This window comes from Salvia hispanica, chromosome 4 (assembly GCF_023119035.1).
Source record: "Salvia hispanica cultivar TCC Black 2014 chromosome 4, UniMelb_Shisp_WGS_1.0, whole genome shotgun sequence".
Taxonomy (NCBI): Eukaryota; Viridiplantae; Streptophyta; class Magnoliopsida; order Lamiales; family Lamiaceae; genus Salvia; species Salvia hispanica.
The window spans coordinates 12,262,193-12,282,952 of NC_062968.1; the positions used below are offsets into that span (position 1 = coordinate 12,262,193).

Genomic DNA, 20,760 nt, shown 5'->3' on the forward strand with positions numbered 1-20,760 from the left:
TTTCTTATTAAAACTCGTGTCGTTCATATTGAGACTATATTTTATGGATGGAATGAATACTAATATAGAACAATGTTAGATTTATTAAGAAGTTAACAAAAAATTATGATTTACACAAATTTCATTAAAATTTTCGTTGTATGGAACAATTGAGAGATATGAATAAGTTATGATTTAATCAGGAAATCAGCTAAATTTGTGATTTAAATGACAATTTTTCCTAATAATACTCTTACCATCCACTATATAAAAAATTATTTTAATTTAACATGAATTTTAATACTCCCTCTGTCTATTAAAGTTTGTCCCATTTTTCATTTCCATTCATACCACAAAATTTGTCTCATTTCACCTTTTACTATTTTTTTGTAGTGGATCTCATATTCCACTAATTCATTCATACTCACATTTTATTATAAAACTAATATATAAAAGTAGGACCCACATTCCTCTAACTTTTTCAATTCACTTTTTATTACATTTTTTAAAATCCGTGTCGGGTCAAAGTGGGACAATATTTGGGAGACGGAGGGAGTAAATTATTTGAGTTTGTAAAAGAAAATGCATGTAAAAGTTTTTGTAAGGTAGGTCACATTATTTAGTAGAAATGTGTTATTTGGAGATGACACAGATTTTAATGCATAATTGATTAAATAAGAGATAATGGAAACTAGTAATTGAAATAGTGTAATATATAGTGGGGGCTCATAAATAATAAAGTAAAAAAGTAGAAAAAAAATTCATAAATGAATATGGATTATTGAAGGGGTTGGCAGTGGAAGCGCTCACATAAATCGATTACATAATAATCCTGGTCTATTTAGCAGATTATTTAGACAAATTCTATTCGCGCAATTATCACATGTATCATGCTCATAACTCAAATAAATCATGCTTTAAATTAATTAAAACCTAAAACATGCTTTTCTACGGTTTTGCTATTTTACCTTGATGATTCTACAAAGAATCGAAGATAGCTAGCGCCTTCTCCACCTGAAGATCTTCAGTACTAAACCACGGATCTTCTGTCTGGTTCCCGGACTGTAAACTGATATCAGGGTGGGCTGATCTCACCAGTATACTAGGACTTAAATAAAGAAGACGGAAAACTTATCCCTCGAAGAAGAGGAAAAATCGTCCTCTACTAGAGAGAGAGGGGGACGAAAATTTTTGCTAGAAAAAGTGTGTTTTCTGTCTCATTTATTATCCTATTTATATTAAGTCGCATATTGGGCTCAGATAGAGAGAGAGAGGGACGAAAATTTTTGCTAGAAAAAGTGTGTTTTCTGTCTCATTTATTATCCTATTTATATTAAGTCGCATATTGGGCTCAGATAGAGATCTATGGAAGGTTTTGGATATGAGCTCCTCCAATTAGGTTTTTACTTATTAAATTAAATCCAATTTAATATAAGCTTATAATTGGAATATTACGAGCAGCCACTACAGAAGTAATATTGCACTCTCCATCCAAATCTGAAATTATAAGTACTCTGGGTTTCCATTGCTTGATATTTTTTTTCCGCGCTTAATATAGAAACATCCATTAATTAATTATTGTCTGCTATAGACTTAATTAATTAATATCTTATTTATTTAAAGAGCGGACTCAGCAAGAAATTCTTATTTATTATTCATATAGTAATCAAACTCCAATGAGCTAGGTTCCGAATAATAAAACCTTATTTCAAGCTCCTCTTGAGGATGTTATCAAACGAGACTCACCTCGCGCACGATTCAACATAATAGCAATCCTAGCACCGCTGAGATATTAATCACCACTACCCAATATACCAGGGCTTATTGGGTTGCGAAAAACCCGCACCATTTGGTAAGTCAAAGTAGTGCGTAATCAATACCGTATGCTCAATGCTAACATACATTGATTAAGAAACAATAATTTACGAGACCTCGTCTTTCAGTAGATAGCATAAAGACATGTCTAGTTGTTAGATCTAATTCAGTGCTATACCACACCAACGTATGTTAGGTTTGGTATACCGAAAAGCATGTTTCGAGCAAGTTTCGCTCGAATAGAATCTTGCTTGTATACGTAAAACTCTATAATCCACTTTTAACCCGATTCAGTATTATTCGAGCAGTCTCGCACGAATAGAATCACTATTATTATTACATTGTGTTTGCTTGTGCATTTATAAGATGTTTTACAAACATTTAAATGCATAAGAAGTAAACAAAGTCTAAGTCTTTTGCTTAGTAGACCGGTTGTGGGCGTCGTCCACTTTAAGGTAACACGGTCAGATCTATGCAATGCTTTGCAAAAGAAAAAGAAGAATTTCACAACCTAGATAGGCTTTGGCTACCTATCGTGAAAGGTTGCAATGTCGGTCCGCATATTTCTAAGCCTTACTGAAATAATTTGACATTGGTGTGGTATAGCACTGAACGGATCTAACAGCAAGACGTGTCTTTATGCTATCTACCGAAAGACTAGGTCCAGTGTTACCTTAAAGTGAACGACGCCCACAACCGGTCTACTAAAACAAAGACTTAGACTTTGTTAAGTTACTTATACATTTAAACATGTAATAAATATCCATTAAATGTAAAACATAACAACATTATGACAAAAATAATCTGTTTATTCCTTTGGAAAATAAAATAAGAGTTTTAACAGTATTCAATCACTCGAAAGGTGATTTCTAGTATACAAACTCTAACAATTATTTCTATGAGACGGACAGAAAAGGAAATTCAACCTATTTCTATAGGAACTGGGGAGTAGAGAAATTTTATAGTACTAGAATAGGAGAGTATTCTTGCAAATGATTGAAACCCCAACTCCAAGGGTCTCACACTTGTATCCGAAAGATGTTGCAACTACACGACAGTAACATGAATCGATCAATACCCATTTTTATAACTCTGCCTCTTCAGAACCAACTGCGCTACCTCTATGGATTGCTAGAATATGAGAATATTGATTTGATGGAGTGTGGGGTACACGTGTTAAAAATGAAAAAAATTAAGTTTGAATCTTGGTATTTTGCAAATTGATGGAGTATTTCTATTAATTTGACTTCAATGATGCATTTTTTTTACTCCCTTCGTCCACCAAAAATAGTCTTATTTATGGACGGTATGGATTATAATGAAAAATTGATAAAGTAACAAAGATGAAGAGAAAAACTGAGTAAAGTATAAGAGATGAGAAAAAATGAAAAAGGTACTAGAGAGAAGCATTTTTTCTAGAAATGAAACTATTTTTTATGGATATCTCACAATACTAAAATAGAACTATTTTTCATAGAACAAGGAATATAAATATACTCATTTTTCTTATATAAATATACTCATTTTTCTTACTAGCAATAGACTTGAAATGTTCTAGTCTAATAATTGATGATTGATTATAATTTGTCGATTTAGGGAATGTGTATACGATATATTATGGCTAATTGATTTTACTGTCTCATTCCATTTCAATTAATAGAATCATTAATTGATAGCTAATTTGTTGGAAAAAAAAATGTATCTTATACTCCCTCAGTCTAGGGTAGTTGAGTCATATTCATTTTTTTATTGTCCTAAAGTAATTGAGTCATTTCTTTTTTTGGTAAAAACTTTCTCTCTTTTACTTAATCTTTCTTCATGTCTCTTAGGCCATCCGCAACGCTATCTCTTATCCGTCTCTTAACCGTCTCATCTCTTCACTATTCATGGACCCCACTGTACTTTTCAGCTCATCTCTTAACTAAGAGACAACACCTGCATCCCTCCATCTCTTAACCATCTCTTAACTATTCATTCAATTTCATTTTTTATTTTTAATTCCAACAAATTCAATTAATAAAAAACACACTTCATTATAAATAAAATAAAATTACAATTTAAATAACTAAAAAAATAAAAAAGACATAATTAGAAATTACAAATTGCATACTTAAACTCAAATAAAAAAAATGGAGGCAAAGAAGCAGAAGAAGGAGTTCTCTAGTGACGATCATCTAACGGTTGCCAAATTTTGCCCAAATGTGCTCCATTAGATCCTCCTGGAGTTGGGCATGGGCGGTAGAATCACGTGTCCTTGCCCGAATAGACAACCGCTCTTGCAAAGACGGATGCACTCCCGTTCGAGGCGGACTACTTGCGGTTGAGCTTCCCGGGGTTTCAGGGTCGAACCAATTTCCCGCCTCAGGTCCTTCGTCGGCGACAATCATGTTGTGCAAGATTATGCACGTATACATGATGTCGACCATATTCTCCATAAACCACTGCCGAGCCGGGGCTTTGATAATGTTTCATCGAGCTTGGAGAACCCCGAACGCTCTCTCCACATCCTTGCGAGTAGACTCTTGCTTCTGCGCAAAAAGAGACTGCTTTTCGTCCGTAGGCCTGTTGAACGTCTTCACGAAGGTTGGCCACTTCGGATAGATGCCGTCGGCAAGATAGTACCCCATTTTATACTGGCGATTCTTAGCGACGAAGTTGATGGCCGGCGCTTTACCATTCAGAACTTCGGCGAAGAGGTCGGAGTTATTGAGCACGTTGATGTCGTTGTTCGAGCCGGGGACCCCGAAATACGCATGCCAAATACATAGCCGGTAGTCGGCGACGGCCTCGAGTATAACGGTGGGGTGGGTGCCTTTGTGGCCGCTCGTGTATGACCCCCTCAACGCCACAGGGCAATTCTTCCATTGCAAATGCATGCAATCGACACTCCCGAGCATCCCGGGGAATCCGTGCACTTGTTCGTGAAGACGGAGCAGAAACTGACAATCTGCGGTGGTTGGCTTCTTCAGAAATTCGGCGGTGAAGGCTGCCCGGACGCCTTTGCTGAAGTTCAACAAACAAAGTCGCCCAGTGGATTCTCCGACGTGAAGGTATTCGTCGAACGCATCCGCCGTTTGTCCGAGTAGCAAGTTGACGGATCGCCGCAGTACATTTCGGAGCGTCGTGTGGCTAGGACGGCCAACAGCGTCGAACCCTTCTCTGAAGAACTCTTCCCGTGCCGCCAATGTACTCGCGATATGCAAAAATAGCGGGCGTGACATACGGAAACGGCGACGGAAGTAGATATCTCCCTACACCGGGTTCGGACTGAAGTAATCACGTTCCAACCTTGCGGCGGCTTCCTCCCGGTTACGGTGGATGTATGTCCGGCGTCGCCTAGGAGGCGCGGCGGCTTCCTCCTCCCTACGTCGATCTTCTTCTAGCGATTCTTCCATTATTCGACGCATTTGCTCAAATGGATCCATAATTGATTAAATTTGGGAGAAGAAAAAAATAAAGGAATGATTTTATAGAAGTGATTGGAGAGGAAAGAAAGAGAGATGAGAGAATAGATGTGTGTTTGTGTGTAAAATGGAGAATGGAGAAGAGCATATATAGAATATAAAAAAAAAAAAATTTAAAAATATGACCGTTCAACGGTCATATTTCCGTTTTTTTTTAATTTTTTTTTTCGAAAAATCTGATTTTTTTTTAAAAAAATCGAATTATGATGTCATAAATCCGACGCCCACTCGCGGGTCGGCGAGTGGGCGTCACGCCAGCCGCCCGCGCGCGCCATGTGGCGCCGGGCGCGTGTCTCGCCAGCTCGAGGCTGGCCTCGCCGGGACGCGTCGGGCGTCGAGACATCTCGTCTCGTCGATACGAGACGGGAGCTGCAACGCTGTCTCGATGCCGTCTCGTCTCGTCGAGATGAGACCGAGACCGCAACGAGGCAGCGTTGCGGATGCTCTTACTTTATTCCCTCTCTTACTTTACGTTTTTCACTTTAACCTTAAACAAATCAATTTCTTAAATCATGTTCCCAGAGAAAAAATGTCCTAACTACCTTGGGATGGAGGGGTATTAAATATATGTATTATATGAAAAATAAATTCTATTTAGAATTCTATCATATGACATATTCCCTCGTCCGATAAGAGTATGCACTCTTGATTGGGTACATGTTAATTAATGCATAATTTGTAAAGAGAGAGATAAAAAGAAAAAGGAAATGAAGTATTGTTAATGGAAAATATGTCACACATCGTTAAAAATGAAAGAATTTCCAAATTTAGAAACTCCGATTCCACGACAATTTTCAGAAGATAATTGGGCAGAAAGATGAGAACCTCATAATGAGGCTGGGAAGATCGAAGAAGATCGATGCCAATTGAAATCATAGATATAGGTAATAAATTTTTCTTTATGTTCAAATGGGCCCAAATTGGCATTAAAAATGCAAATGGCATCAGCATGATTAGCAATCTGTGAATCTTTAAACTGAACACCGGTAAATTTTTTAATTTTACATGATTGTACCATTCAACCACTATTATATGTCACATTTCGTTTCCAAATCCTAATAATATCTAATCGAAATGAATAATTAATATACTAATTAATAAATTAGTTAGTATTTGCGTACCTATATAATATGTGGTCATGTTAGGTTGAGATTTTTGGACCTAATTGAGAACTAAGATCCATTTTCAGCCACACATCCACCAGATTTTCGAAATGTCAACAACGTGTAGTTTATGTCAACAAGGAGGTATTTTTGTCATTTCAATTCTAAAATGTTTAATTTATATTCAAAAACCTCTGTAAAATTCTCGAACGTTTTTCTCCCAAGTTTCTTATTCAATTCTACATCTTCTCTTCTATTCGCCGTGATTCATCTCCTAATCGGGAGAGATGGAAATGAACAATGCTGCTGGAAAAAACGGAAGAGAACAAGCATCTTCTTCCACTTAAGGATTTGTTTAAATTTTAAAAGTTATTGACATTTCATACAATTGCTACTGACATAGTTAATACTTGTGTTTTCTATAAACGGTATATGTTTGTCATTGAGATAATATTGTATACTGTTGACATAGTGTATGCTTGATTGTTTGATATGCCCACGGTTGCTAGGCGGCAATAGTCTTCACTTCGACGTGAGGCATAGATTGGTTGGGGTCCAAAGATGAAGGAGAAGATATGCCAAAGACCCAATGAAGCAAGGAAGAGAGAAGACTCGGACTTGAGGACAAATCCTTTCCAAGAAGGGGAGGATGATAAGATCATGGAAGCCGTGCAACTGTAGCTGGATTCAATCAGTATTCGTCCTATCGAAATGACGTCCAAAAGCTCTTAAACTACTACCAATGTCTTCGCCTTCGAAAGAGCTTCGCATAGGTATCTCACATGCCTCAATCGGAGTCCGATGGAGGGAGTTATGGCTGTTTTACGAAAGCCGCGCATTGTGGAAAAGTTCCACTCGGCGGAGTGGATTACCAAGGTGATAAATCACCCGGCTGGGTGTCATTTTCGGACCCCATTCTGCCTCGTCGGGTCACCCAAGCTATAAATAGTATTTTCCTCATTTTCCAAGGGGTTTTTGTTGAATTTGTAGCTTGTGAGCTTTGTTCTCTCTTGAGAGAGTTTCCCCTTTGGGGGTTTTATCTAATTCCTAGTTTTCTAGGTTGCTTGTTCCTCAATTGCTAGTTCAAGTATGTAATTTCCATCAATTGCAAGTTCAAGTATGATCAAGTATAGATATGCATCAAAGGGCTTGTGAATTTCTTTGAGTAGTGGAGCCATTAGTTAAATCTAGTATGTTGAAGATTGATTAGTGTGTTTTCTCCATCAATGGATTTAGCTAATATCAAATTCACTTTCTTCATTTCTTGTCTCTCCATCAAATCTTTTTGGATCTAGTTTTTGAAGGCTAGTTCCACCCTATCCTTTATTGTTTTTGTGTTTTTGTGTTGCAATTGAAGATCAAACATCATCAAAGGTATAAATCTTGGGTTAATGGATCACAATCAACTTGGATATACATCATTGTTGTTGACATTATAAACTTTAACTACTGATATAATAGTAATAAGATAATTGTGCTTGCTTTAAACATGATATACTTGTTATTGACATAGTGTATACTTATTAGAATCGATGTTGACATAGTCAAATTGACATAATACTAACCAGATAATTGTGCTTGCTATATATGGGATATACTTGTTATTGACATTGAATTATTATGTACTTTATTTATATTGACATTGATTTATTATGTACTTTATTTATTGACATAATTTTAAGAATATTTATGCACTTGCTGTCACACAGGGTGTATACTTGTTATTGACATTGATTTATTATGTACTTTATCTATTGACATAAGAATATACATGCACTTGCTGTCAACATGGTATACTTGTTATTGACATGATATTGTGTATAATTGATATTGATTTATTATGTTTGATTTTAAACCAGAGAAAAGAAAAATATCAAAGCAAACTAGGAGCGATATTGAGATTAGCAGTGTAGATCAAATAAAAAAATTGAAAAAACAAAAGAAAAGTAAATACGAATAAATAGCAAAGATGAAGAGATGCACAATAAGAATAAAGAACAGACTCAGGGTGTGGAAATTTATCTCAAAGGCTTCTAGTGAAAAGAAAGCCGCAGTTTTTTGTTGATGCCCTAAGCAAACTGAATGAGGCACAGATAAATAAATGCCGTGAATGAGTTGGGTTTTGAGAGTGTTCTGCATTTCATCCCAGCACATTGACGTTATCAGTGTTAAAAAGTTTTGATGAAAAAAGTCTAAGTTGAAACTGTATAATGGGAAGAAAATTAGTTTCAATGAAGAGGATGTGGAGCTAGTGTACGGATTTCCAAGAGGTGGCATATTTTACAACAGAGATAAGTGGAAAAGTAATGCACCTTTCATGAGAGAGATAGCACAACATGGTGGCGTGAAACCAGGAAATGTTAACGATAAAATTGTTGAAGTGCTTATGCTAGCAGATGGTGAAGGAGTGCCATGGTTGAAGAGAATGTTCATGTTTCTTTTAGAAACAACATTGATTGAATCATAACATGTGGAATGACAAAATCTAAGATTGGACATATACTTGAAGATCTGGATAATGTGAGAAATGTAGTATATGAATGAACCCACAAGTGTACTTATGATGAACTTAATTATCTATGTGAATATTGAAGTAATAACATTGCTAAATGAACTTAAATACTGGTTGAATGATGATTTTTGTTTGTTATAATTTTCCACTTTCAACCGTTAGTTTTTAGTGAAATAGAAGTTCATCCTCCTGATGTCGTCAACTCCAAAGTTTGCGGTAGATGGAAAGTTTCCTCCATGAGAAAGAAATAAAGGATATGTCCAAGTGTGGTCGTAAATACGCCAAATGCGACAAGGTTGGTCGGCATGATTCAAGGAATTGCAACAAGATACATGAGAAGATGAAAAACGTTGACATTAGTTTTGGTAGTGTTTTGATTTAGTGAATTTTATGTGAGAAATTTATTTACTCGTACTTTATTACATCATTCTAGTCAGTTTCGCACTTCATTCCAATAGTTATTTACTTCATTCCAGTTGTTTATTACTTCATTACACTTTGAACTTGAATATGAATTTGCTTAATTTATTGCAAATTTGAATGGAATAGACTGTGTGGAGAGTTTTAATAATGTACTCGATATTTTATTACTTCATTCCAATAGTTTATTACTGTGTGTGTGAACTGATATCTCATTTTTTGTATTTTGTTTTATTATTTGTTAACCATTCAATCTCATACTAAACAAAATATATAACATATTAATAAAATTATTGTGATACATTTTCTCTTGTGCAATCATTTATCAATAGTTCCGTTTTTTTCATATTAACTCAATGTAATGAACGAGCAAAATGAAATAAATTTTTTAGAGATGAAGTGTTTGTGAACTAGAACAAAATTAAAAGCCGTGTAACTATATGTAGTCTCAAATTCTAAAATATGTGCAGTGCAGCCATAAAAACATCTACTCCTAAACTTAAACTCCCAAATACATTATTTCTTCTTTAAGTAGTCCTCGGTTTTTTCTTTCTCGACCGACTGTAAGTTAGAGGATTTTTCCGTTCATCTATATACATGAAACGCGAAACAACAATTCAACATTTGAAACACATTTCATATTACATCATTAGAAGAGTGTATAACTACATCAATAAGGTTATTTACTTCATTATAGGTATATTTCTTCAGAGACTTATACATATAAAACATGTCAGTTTATATTACTTCATTACTTAAGGTTATTGCTTCATCAGTTAGGTTATTTAGTTCATTCAATATTATTTCTTCCAAAATATGCATACAAAATAATAAGTCAGTTTATATTACTTCATTTCTTGAGATCATTACTTCATAAGTTATTTAGTTCATTCAAAGTTGTTTTTCAGCATAATATGCATGCAAAACATTTCAGTTTTCAATTGTTTCATTTCATGAGGTTATTACTTCATCGAATAAGTTAGTTAATTCATTCAATGCTATTTCTTCACAAAAATATGCATACAACACACAGTAAAGAAAATTCATATAACACAGTTAACTTCATTCTATAAATTTACTACTTCATTGTAATTTGATCATAACTTCATTTTTATCTTCTGGCGTAGGGATTTGGCTTGTAGTGCTTACTTCCGGCTGAACATCAAATGAACTTTCCTTGTGGTTGAACATCAGATGAACTTTCCTCGTGATTTGACTTCTCTACTGGTTGTGATTTGCCAGCCTGCGAGTATATTTAACGCCTATGTTGACCTTACGTTGCCATGCTTCATGAACTAATTGAATAAAAATCAGAAACCAAACTACCAGGTCATAGTAGAGACACATTAACTAGAAGTAATAACATTAACCACATATGTAGAGACACATAACCACATTAACCAGAACTAGAGACACATAAACAGGTCATAGTGGAAATAAAAAAAGCACAGCCATAAATTACCTAGATGCAAACATTAACCAAAAAAAATCTGAAAAAAAACAAAATCAAGAACCAAACTAATAGCAAATATAGATCGAACAAATTGTAGAATCCTAATTCCACTTAGCATCAATCTACAACATGTCAATATTCCAAAAGCAGCAACACGCAAGTGATATTATATATTCTCAAACGGGGCGGCGTGGGTGAATCGACTATAGTTGAATCAGCTGGAGATGTTGAATCGATTACTGAGATGAAGATGCTGAATCGATTTCAGTTGATGATGAATCGATTGGAGTGAGATGAATCGGGTGGAGATTTGGAGATTTGGAGAAGAAGTAGCTTTGTGGAAGAAAATGTGTCGATTTGTAGAAAAATTCTTCGATTTGTAGAAAAATTTTGTCGATTTGGAGAAGTATTCTTCGATTTGGAGAAGAAGAGAGCGAGAGAGATAAGAAAGAAGAGGCGCGGCGTGAATGAGGAGAAGCAACCCTAGATGTGATTTGATCGAAATACCCCTGATTTGAAGTATATTGCTTACATAATGAAGTAGCGAAATTCATGAGGCATGGTTTAATCTCATCCATTAAAATCTAGATCTAATGGCCCTAATTTGGTCTCTAGTTCGGTCTTTAAGACTAGGGGTGGGTAGGTACGGTATACCTTACCGAAACCACCACATCGTATACCTTACCGTAAATACGGTATGCAAAAAAGTCATACCTTTACCTTACCAAAGTTTTCGGTATACCGAACTTCGGTATGACGAATTTCCATACCGATACCATACCGAAGTTCGGTATACCTTACTTTTGCGGTATACCTGACTTTCAACATCAATTAAAATAGAAAATTAGAGTTTTTAAAATATAATTTATTCATAATTATATTTATATTTCACAATAGATTTTATAATTTAAAAATATATAAAATATTTTTTATACATAATTGTGTTTATATTTTTGTGGTATATACCTTAGTTTACGGTATATACCTTAATTTACGGTATATACCGAATTTCGGTATGCAACGGTATACCGCGGTATTAAAAATTCATACCGTTACCTTACCGGAATCTTTCGGTAAGGTATCATACCGTACCGAAAGTCACAGTATACCCAAAATTCGGTATTTTCGGTAATTTTTCAGTACGATAAGACCGGTATTTCGGTATTTTTCCCCAGCCCTATTTAAGACTGGATTTGTGAATAATAGGACTCTACAATATATTTATTTCTTCCATTCTTTCAATGTTGTGCCTGATCTTCTATTCAATCTCCATTGGAATTTGTCCCGGAAAACAAATCAATGTTATGTTAAAATGCATATTTAAAACTTTTCATGTATATAAACTTAAAAATATTTTTGAAATCCGTTTTTTTAAAGGAAAATGGGGAAAGAGTGAAAGCCTATTAAATGTCACATTCTTTCCTGCAAAGCATTTATAAATTAATATTGTTACTGATCCATTATTCACTTTCCATTGCAATTTGTTGCATGTAATGTAATTCATTTATAAATTAATATTGTTACTGATCCATTATTCACTTTCCATTGCAATTTGTTGCATGTAATGTAATTCAGATACAAAATTGGTGCAGTGAAAATGTTTTTTCACTGCACCAAATATGGTGCAGTAATTTTAATGAGAAGTTCTAAATCTAGAAAATTAAAGTATTTAAATTTGATTAAAAAAAAAAAAACATTTTCCTAAAGAAAATGGGGAAAGGGGACGACAGTAAGCAGTTGAAATCTAACTCATTAAATTATAAAGAATTTTAAGTACATAAATTTGAAAACATACTCACGATTTTTTTTCGTAAAGAAAATGGTAGAAAGTGGGAGGGTACTAATTTGTAGTTGTATTTGATAAAAGTTTCAGCTTTTCACTAATTAAAAAAGTTTCTTTGAAATATTTTATGAAAAATATAGACATAGATGATAGAAATCTTACAAGGTTTAGGATTAATGTGCACCCATTAGAGCATAGATAAAAGAATTTCGTACCTTCATATATTGACATATTGATATGTTGATATTTTGCTGATGCAGTAGAGTAGGTTGTAGCCTCCCATGCCTGCCATGTCATTTGTGCTCTTTAGGTAATGAGAGGAGCTGGAGGCGGCTGTTTATGTTCTCTAGGGTTCTTCCTCTTTCTTCTTTTTTTTGCAGAGTGGAGTGAGAGAGACGGTTATAATGTTCTCTAGGGTTCTTTTTTCTTTTTCTGCAAAGTGGAGTGAGAGAGGCAGCTGTTATTCCCTCCGTCCGGTGAATAGGAGTCGTGTTTTTCCATTTTAGTCCGTCCGCGAATAGGAGTCTCAGTTCACTTTTACCATAAATGGTTATATGGTCCTACCTTCCACTAACTTATTCCACTCACGTTTCATTTAAAACTAATATATACTCCCTCTGTCCCACTAGAAATGAAACGTTTTCCTTTTTGGGTTGTCCCATTAAAAATGAAACGTTTTTTAAAATAGAAATAACTTTATCTCTACTTTTCCCTCTCTCTTACTTTACTCTCTCTTCTTTAACTCACAAAACAACACTACATAAAATCCTGTGCCGAAAAGCAAACGTTTCATATTTATTGGGACGGAGGGAGTATACAATTGGACCCTTATTCCACTAACTTTTTTCCCCACCCATTTTTCTTATCATTTCTTAATACCCGTGCCGCCCATAAATGGGACTCCTAATGGCGGACGGAGGGAGTATGTTTTTAGGGTTAGAATTTTTTTCTTTTGACTCAATTATAAGTCCCCTAAAAATAGCCCAGGTATAATAAATAAGTTAATAATGCTGACACGAAATAGGCCTTAGTTTAAGTGCAAACTTATAAAGTTAAATGGGCCTAATCTTATACAATATTCCTTAGTGTACTTATTATTATATAATTAACAAAGTAATAGTGTAGTTCATTTTCTTTCTTCTTCCCTAATTTATTTTCTGCATACCCAATCTCCTCCCAATTTTTTTTTTATATCAATTCTCTTACAAATTCACTCTCTGAGTCTCTGTTCTTAATTTATTTGTTTCTGTTTAGTCAAATTGATAGGATGAGCTTCTTTTATGAATTTGTGTATCTTAACATCTGCTTTTATTTTTGCTAACATATAATTGATCTATTTCTATTCTAATCAAACACAAACTTTATGTTAAACTCTTAATGATATAAACTTAATAAGCAAAGTTTATTATAATTTTTCATCATATTGATGTATTAATTATGTCAACTCTACTGTGTTGTAACAAATTTTAACATAAAGATGAATTCCAGTGGCAGCATAATTAAAATGGGCGTATTATGAGCGACTAATCCCACGTATTATACCTGTATAGTATTATACCTGTATACCTGTATAGTATTATACGCTCATAAAGTATTTATATACTACTGAAGTTAAACACATTTATATACGCCCATTTCAATACCAACATGTTTTTCAATCAATGGATCAATACTGTAACATAAAAAGATGAATTCCAATACCAACATGTTTTTCATTCAAGAAGAACAGGTATAATACTATACAGTTTTCTCATGAAACCATTATAAACCAAATTAAACAGAAAACAGATGCATTAGAACACCAAAATATTTTCCATTCAAGAGGAACATGTGATTGTTCTCTATCTCCTCATAATCCATCAGAAATCAGAATCCAAATAAAACAGAATAAGAATAAACCATTTTTGTAGATGCAACAAGATTAAGTTAGGTTTTTATATTTCCTATTTTTAGGAACTGTTTATATCTATACATGAAATCATTTCTAATGGCAACTTATTATGTCTTATTTGTGATATGATTCTAATGTTAACCATTTTTTTTGCAGCCATAATTACTCAAATTAATGAAAAGAAGAAATTAAAGAAATGTACTACCATAAAAATTCTGTAGCATATAAAACTCTAAGTCATCAAGCAGGTGAGTTAAAGTAAACCTTATAATCTCTATTTGCTGTCATTTTAAGCTTTGATTGCTTTTGGGGGACTGCTCTTTCTTCTATTTTATCTGTAAAACAGAGGACACGTACAAAACAATGTCCATTTAAAAACATATTCATTGCTTTGTTTTGATGAATTCAAGATTAACAAAAAACTCCTATAAGAAAGGCAGAAATTGCGAATTAGTTCCCCAAATTTGTTACGAGTTCAGGTCATACGATAGATATACAAATTTTGTAGGAAATTTGTCGATCCATAACAGGCAGAAATGGTGAACTAGTTTCAATTTTTGTTATGTATCTCGGCCAGATTTTAGACATGCAAATTTGTAGGAATTCTATTCATAAAAGCTGTAGAGAAAAGTTCAATTTATAAACATTAAATAACAAATGAATCATCAAATTTGTAATCTGGATTTTACCTTCCGTATATAATCGATCGATTTTTTCCCCAAATTTGTGGTCTTCAGTAGTTGTATTTTAGTTGATTGGGAAATGTTTTAGTACGTCTCCGGCTTTGAGACCACCGAACTGTTGATTTCCTCGCCGATCTGTTGGTTTTGCTGGCGATTGGAGAATTTCTTCCAAATCCTTCAATCGCCGATTGTAGGTGGGGATTTTCGGTAATTATATTATTTATGTTTAAATGTGATTTTAATTGAATACAAATACACATGACTATTATTCATATTATGGAGTACGTTTTCTATGTAATTCCTTGTTTACATATTTTAAGATATGATTTAATATCAGTTTAGTACTCCCTTCGTCCAGCTCAAGATGACACGTTTTCCTTTTTAGTTTGTCCCAACTAAGATGATACATTTCCTTTTTTGGTAACTTTCTCTCTCCAATTAATACACTCAACCACTTTTTCTCACTCCTATTAAAATATTCATCTTTCTTTATCTTTATACTTTACTACTTACACCCACTTTCTCTCTCTCCAATTAAACACTTTAACCAATAACTCCTAAAACCCCGTGCCAGCTAAGCAATGTGTCATCTTAGCCGGGACGGAGGGGGTACTATTTTAACTTGTATTTGTCCACTCATGACACATTTCATGCTCGTTTTTTTTGGAATCAAGCTTTTTGTCAATACATCAATGCTTGCTCGATTTTTTGGGAATCAATGCTTGCTTGTATATTGAGTTCGGTAAAGTTGATTAATCATGAACGAATTTTTGATGACATACGACACCGGAAGAATGTCATACAAAATGGTGAACAGACGCACTACCTCGAGGAGGCCTGCTAGCCAAGCGACAAGTAAATGGCTTTATTTTTTTTTTTTTTGTGAAGCCTGAACATTGTTAACAACTTTGTGTACATTGTTGCAAATTCTATGCTACATCATTGCTATAGTTTTGTTCATCAGTTATTTAACACATTATTATGATCTGGTGGTGCATTGTAAAAAGACAGATTTTACACATCAATACTGTACATTGTTGATACATTATAGGCTTCTACTGTACATTATAGGCTTCTACTGTAATGAATGTTGTGATCCACCATGTTGGAGAAATTGGTACATCCTCTGTTAAAACATCATTCTTTGATATGAGTACATTGATGGTACATTGCTGTTAGAGTTATGGCACATTGCTGTTAGAGTTATGGTACATTGCTAATGCATTTATAATACATTTAGCATACAGATTTCTACATGAATAGCGTCTGCTGATATGGGTGTTGGTTTGATACATTATCTGTGTAATTTGGTACATCATAGGTTACGACATTATTGTTTGCTAAATATACATGACTCTGTATAAATCAGTGAGTAGTGAACGTAGTTTATGTGCATTTATATGATTGAAAAGCTACATAGAGGGGTTGTTTGTATACATTATTTATCAATTATTTTTTCCATTGAAAAAGACAACGTTTGTGAATAGGTACAAAAAAATTCAAGAAATCTTCGGGATGAGGACGTTGTGGACGGCATTCCAGACTCGTCAGGGCTGATAATGGCACAGGTTACCGGGGCAGAGGCTGAGACTGTTACTGTGTCCCAAAAAGCTAGAAACAAGAAGGATGACAATCTTTATTTTAGGAGATGTCCAAATGAGTTTGTTAACAATATACAGATGGCTTAATCCGCGACAGATTGAAGCCGTGAACGAGTTAGGCTTTGGAGCAATCCTCAACTACAACATACCGCAAATTCCTGGTAAGTTGGCCCACTGGGTGCTCTCCGTGTTCGACAGACCTCACTGCACTATTGCGTTCTCTGATGATAAGGATAAGGGGCTGCACCTAACCGATGACAACGTCCATTTGACTTTTGGATTCCCAAAAGATGAAACATTCATTGAACGCACAACCAAACTCCAGTCAAACTTCGTGTACAATGATGACGTCGCTAGACGCTTGGGCAAAAGTCGATATTTGTTAACGGCCGGGGAGATAGGGAGTTTGATGGTGCAAGATGTCGATGGAGGACCTGAGTTCAAGAAACTATTTATGTTTTTGCTCGAGAATGCACTAATTGAGACTCCAAGTGATGGTATGCTTAAGCCAAAGATATTGCATTACATTGACGATGTTGATGAGATAAGAAATTTCAACTGGTGCGCCTATCTGATATCGGTTCTAGACTTAACGTACAAATCTTGGAAAGCGAGCACAAGTGTGTCATTCACTGGACCGATCAGTTTTTTGGTGGTGAGTGATGTGTGTTTCATGTAGTTGTAAATTTTTAAAATTAAATAACATTTATTCATCAATGTTTGGGGTTTTTTTTTGTCAGTGCGCATATGTTGATAGAGTTGTGTACTACCGGCGTAGAGTGCTACGTGCATGACCAACTGTAAAGGGATGGACAACGGATGCTGTGAGAGAAAGGCAGGATGCAGAGAGTACTGAGGTAAAAAAGTTTGGAACAGGTTTCTTGGAAGACAAAATTGACAAGGAGAAGTACCTACTTGAAAAAGAAAGGAGGAGACTCCAACGGTTGAATACTGGTGGTAGGGCAGAGGAAAGAAGAGACCAAACTACTATTTCAGGGATGAGTTTGTTGCTCGTAGTGCACACATGGCAAAGTCGATTTCAGATTGGGTTGATTATTTCAAGATAATACCAACCCAGTTGATGGATGAAGGTTGCTTCAGACTTGGCAGCCAAATAGCGAAGAAGCTACTGGGAGTGGAGGATGATAACGTCCAACCCAATGAAGAAATAGTGGCAACCCTTACACAAGTAAAGGAAGACGATGATGAATTAAGTCCTCAGTGGATTGCGGAGATAGAGGTCATGATGCAAGCTTATGATAAGAAAAAAACCATAACTGAAGACTTTGACAGGCCTTCATTCGTACTCTTTCTAGAAACACAACCGGAAGATAGGCCAGAGTCTAGTGCTCGCGCTGAGACTGTTGGAACTAGCGGGGTGAATGATGTTGGCCAAAATGCTACGCAAGAGACATTGGTCATGACAGATGTAGAATCTTCAGATGATGAGGGTACTTACGTTGAGTTTCATTATACGGACATGGTTAATGATGGAACCGCACAACATGAACCACCTACTCACAGTCCTAGTGGCAATGTTTCCGCTACATTGGTGATAGAGCCACAAATGGTACGTTTAATCATTGTTAGTTGACATGAAATGGTTGTTAATATGCATTATGTATGTATTCGAAGAACATTATTAATATTTTAAGGGGCAAGTGTTGCAGGCTGTTGGAAATGCTATAACGGATAATTCGGATGGGGGGTTTAAGGGGAAAGAGGATGATGCGTCTGACAAACCACCGTTGAAGAAGCAAAAAATTGCTGCTGCTAAGGGAAAAGGTGTTGTTTGCGATGGCAGTGGGGCTGCATCAACCAAAAAAACAATACCACGGCATGCAGTGCAGAAGGCGGTACATTTTTTTAGTTTTATTTTACATTAACATTTGAATATCGTACATTAAGTAATTATTTTGTTTTTAACTAACATGATAGCCACAAGACAAACTTGTTATGGTGGGGCTAAGAAGAATACTGTACCTGTGGCCGTAAATGAGCCTCCTAAGAAGCGGAATGTTGCTGCTACGAGACAAGGAAAAGGGGTTCTTGCGACAGGGAAAGAGAATGTGGATGCAGATGCTATGGAAAGACCTATTCAGCGAAGACGGTTTGAAAAAACTATTGGGCGTGGGGATGATCACGAGGTTCAATGTTTACCCTTTCTCTAAAGCATATGCTTGTTTTGATAAAACATTAATGTGTACATTATGATTTCATGCAGGGAGGCATGACGCCAACGGCTAAGGGTAAAGCCAAAGTCATAGAAAAAAGAGGCAAGGGAAAAGCAGATGACTTACATAGTGATTTTGTGGAGGATCAGGTTGTGTAGCGTGTACCTATTCTCAACAGTATTTAAGTGGTTGAAATGTACATTACGAGCTTCATTCTTCATTAATCCAGGAATGCAAGAAGGCGGCTTTGACACGTGTGAAAAAGGCAAGCTTTCCGGTCTCCATTCAATGAGAGAGAGGTGAAAATCACTAAGGAAGCCAATGCAAAAGACAAGGAGCTGTTTTATTGGATACTTGACACGATTAAGAACGAACCGTAAGTTTGAAACCATTTTTTGCATACTTGATGAACTTGTAATTTTGATATTAACAATCCGTAAAATTTGCAGGGATTCTATTGTTTACAAAGACAACGCGGTTTCAACGAGAAATGAGTCATTCTTGTTTCTTGGTCCCTATAAGAAAGTGAACAATGCAGTGTTAATTGCATGGAGCTCTCACCTTAATAATATGGAGAAGTTGAAGGCAGCTGAAACAGTGTCAAGACTGTTCTTCTCTACACAGACTAGCGTGAGTCAAAAGATAATATTTTAACATTCGATTTTGTTTTGCTGGTTGTTGTATATTTACATTAGAACTAAATGCATTTCAGAATCCATTTTATCAGTTGAAAGAAGATGGAAATGGAGAACCAAACTCGTTTGAGTTTTTCTGGACAAACATTCTTAACGACACTTTGCCAATACCGGAGTTCCTATGGGAAAATTACACTCTGGTACATTAGGCATTATAACTTGAATTTAGCACAGTATGCTTTATGTCATGACTTTAGTACATTATGAATTATGACATGAATTTAGTGCATTATGCATTATAACCTGAATTTGGCACATTATGTATTATTACCTGAACTTACCACCTTATGCATTATATCATGACTTTAGTACATTACAACCAAATTGCATGAATATAAAGGCTACAAATACTTTTCAGAGTTCAGTATTTTAGCCAATAAGTAGATTATCTATAATATTCTGTGATTACATTATTTTTTTATAAGTTTACAGTGATGGTACATTGCAGAAAAGTTCGGATACATAATAAATACATTTATGGTTGATTATGTATCAAGTTCAGAACATGAGTAGCCTGATTATTTTTTGGAATACAGAATTGTACATTATAGGCTATTGCTTGTATATAACCTTTGTTTTATTATTTATGCAGTTTTTTTTCCCGGTTACCAATACCTCGTCTTATTTCATAATTTGTGATCTTGCTGCTGGAAAAAATGCACATCATCGACCACACGCCCACCGACACGCATAACTCTTTCAATGAAAAGTATGGGAATACGCCTCATATTGTGGTACGTATTCTTGTTGCAGTTGAGTGTATAAGTATAATATTAATGTTTTGCCTAATATTTATTTTTTCTTGTTGTTTTATTAAATTTTTATAGAAATTTTTTTGAGGCTGGGCTGGAAAAGTACCACGTTCCCAAAATAGCTGAACAAGTCCGCAAATGTACAACCAATCTTGTAACAGTACCGTGGAGGACGATCCTGAACCCCTTGGAAGATGGTGTGTATTTGATGCGTCATATAGAAAGATTTTTGGAGCTTCACAAAAGAATTGGGAGTGCGGTCTCACTGCTAAGGGGGTCAAGAGCTTGGCCATATTGAGGATTAAGTACATGCGGACCTTGCTGACTTGTAATCACAACAGTAGAAAAGAAATTAACCAGGCCCGCGCAACAATTCATTGGAATGAAAGGCCGCCAAGGTTCAACTTCGGGAAGTGGTTTGAAGAGTATGGTTTG

The 20,760-nt window shown here is 35.2% G+C and overlaps 1 long non-coding RNA gene across 2 annotated transcripts; it reads right to left on the reverse strand.

Annotated features, from left to right (window-relative positions):
• Positions 1–10,299: 10,299 nt before the first annotated feature.
• On the reverse strand, positions 10,300–15,317 carry LOC125185118. 2 transcript variants are annotated; one of them, XR_007170053.1, is made up of 4 exons: positions 15,110–15,317; positions 14,685–14,755; positions 12,745–12,961; positions 10,300–10,588 (listed from the first exon to the last, which is right to left on the reverse strand). It is a non-coding gene; the product is annotated as an uncharacterized LOC125185118 (long non-coding RNA). The 2 variants fall into 2 exon arrangements; XR_007170054.1 differs by lacking the exon at positions 14,685–14,755.
• Positions 15,318–20,760: the final 5,443 nt, after the last annotated feature.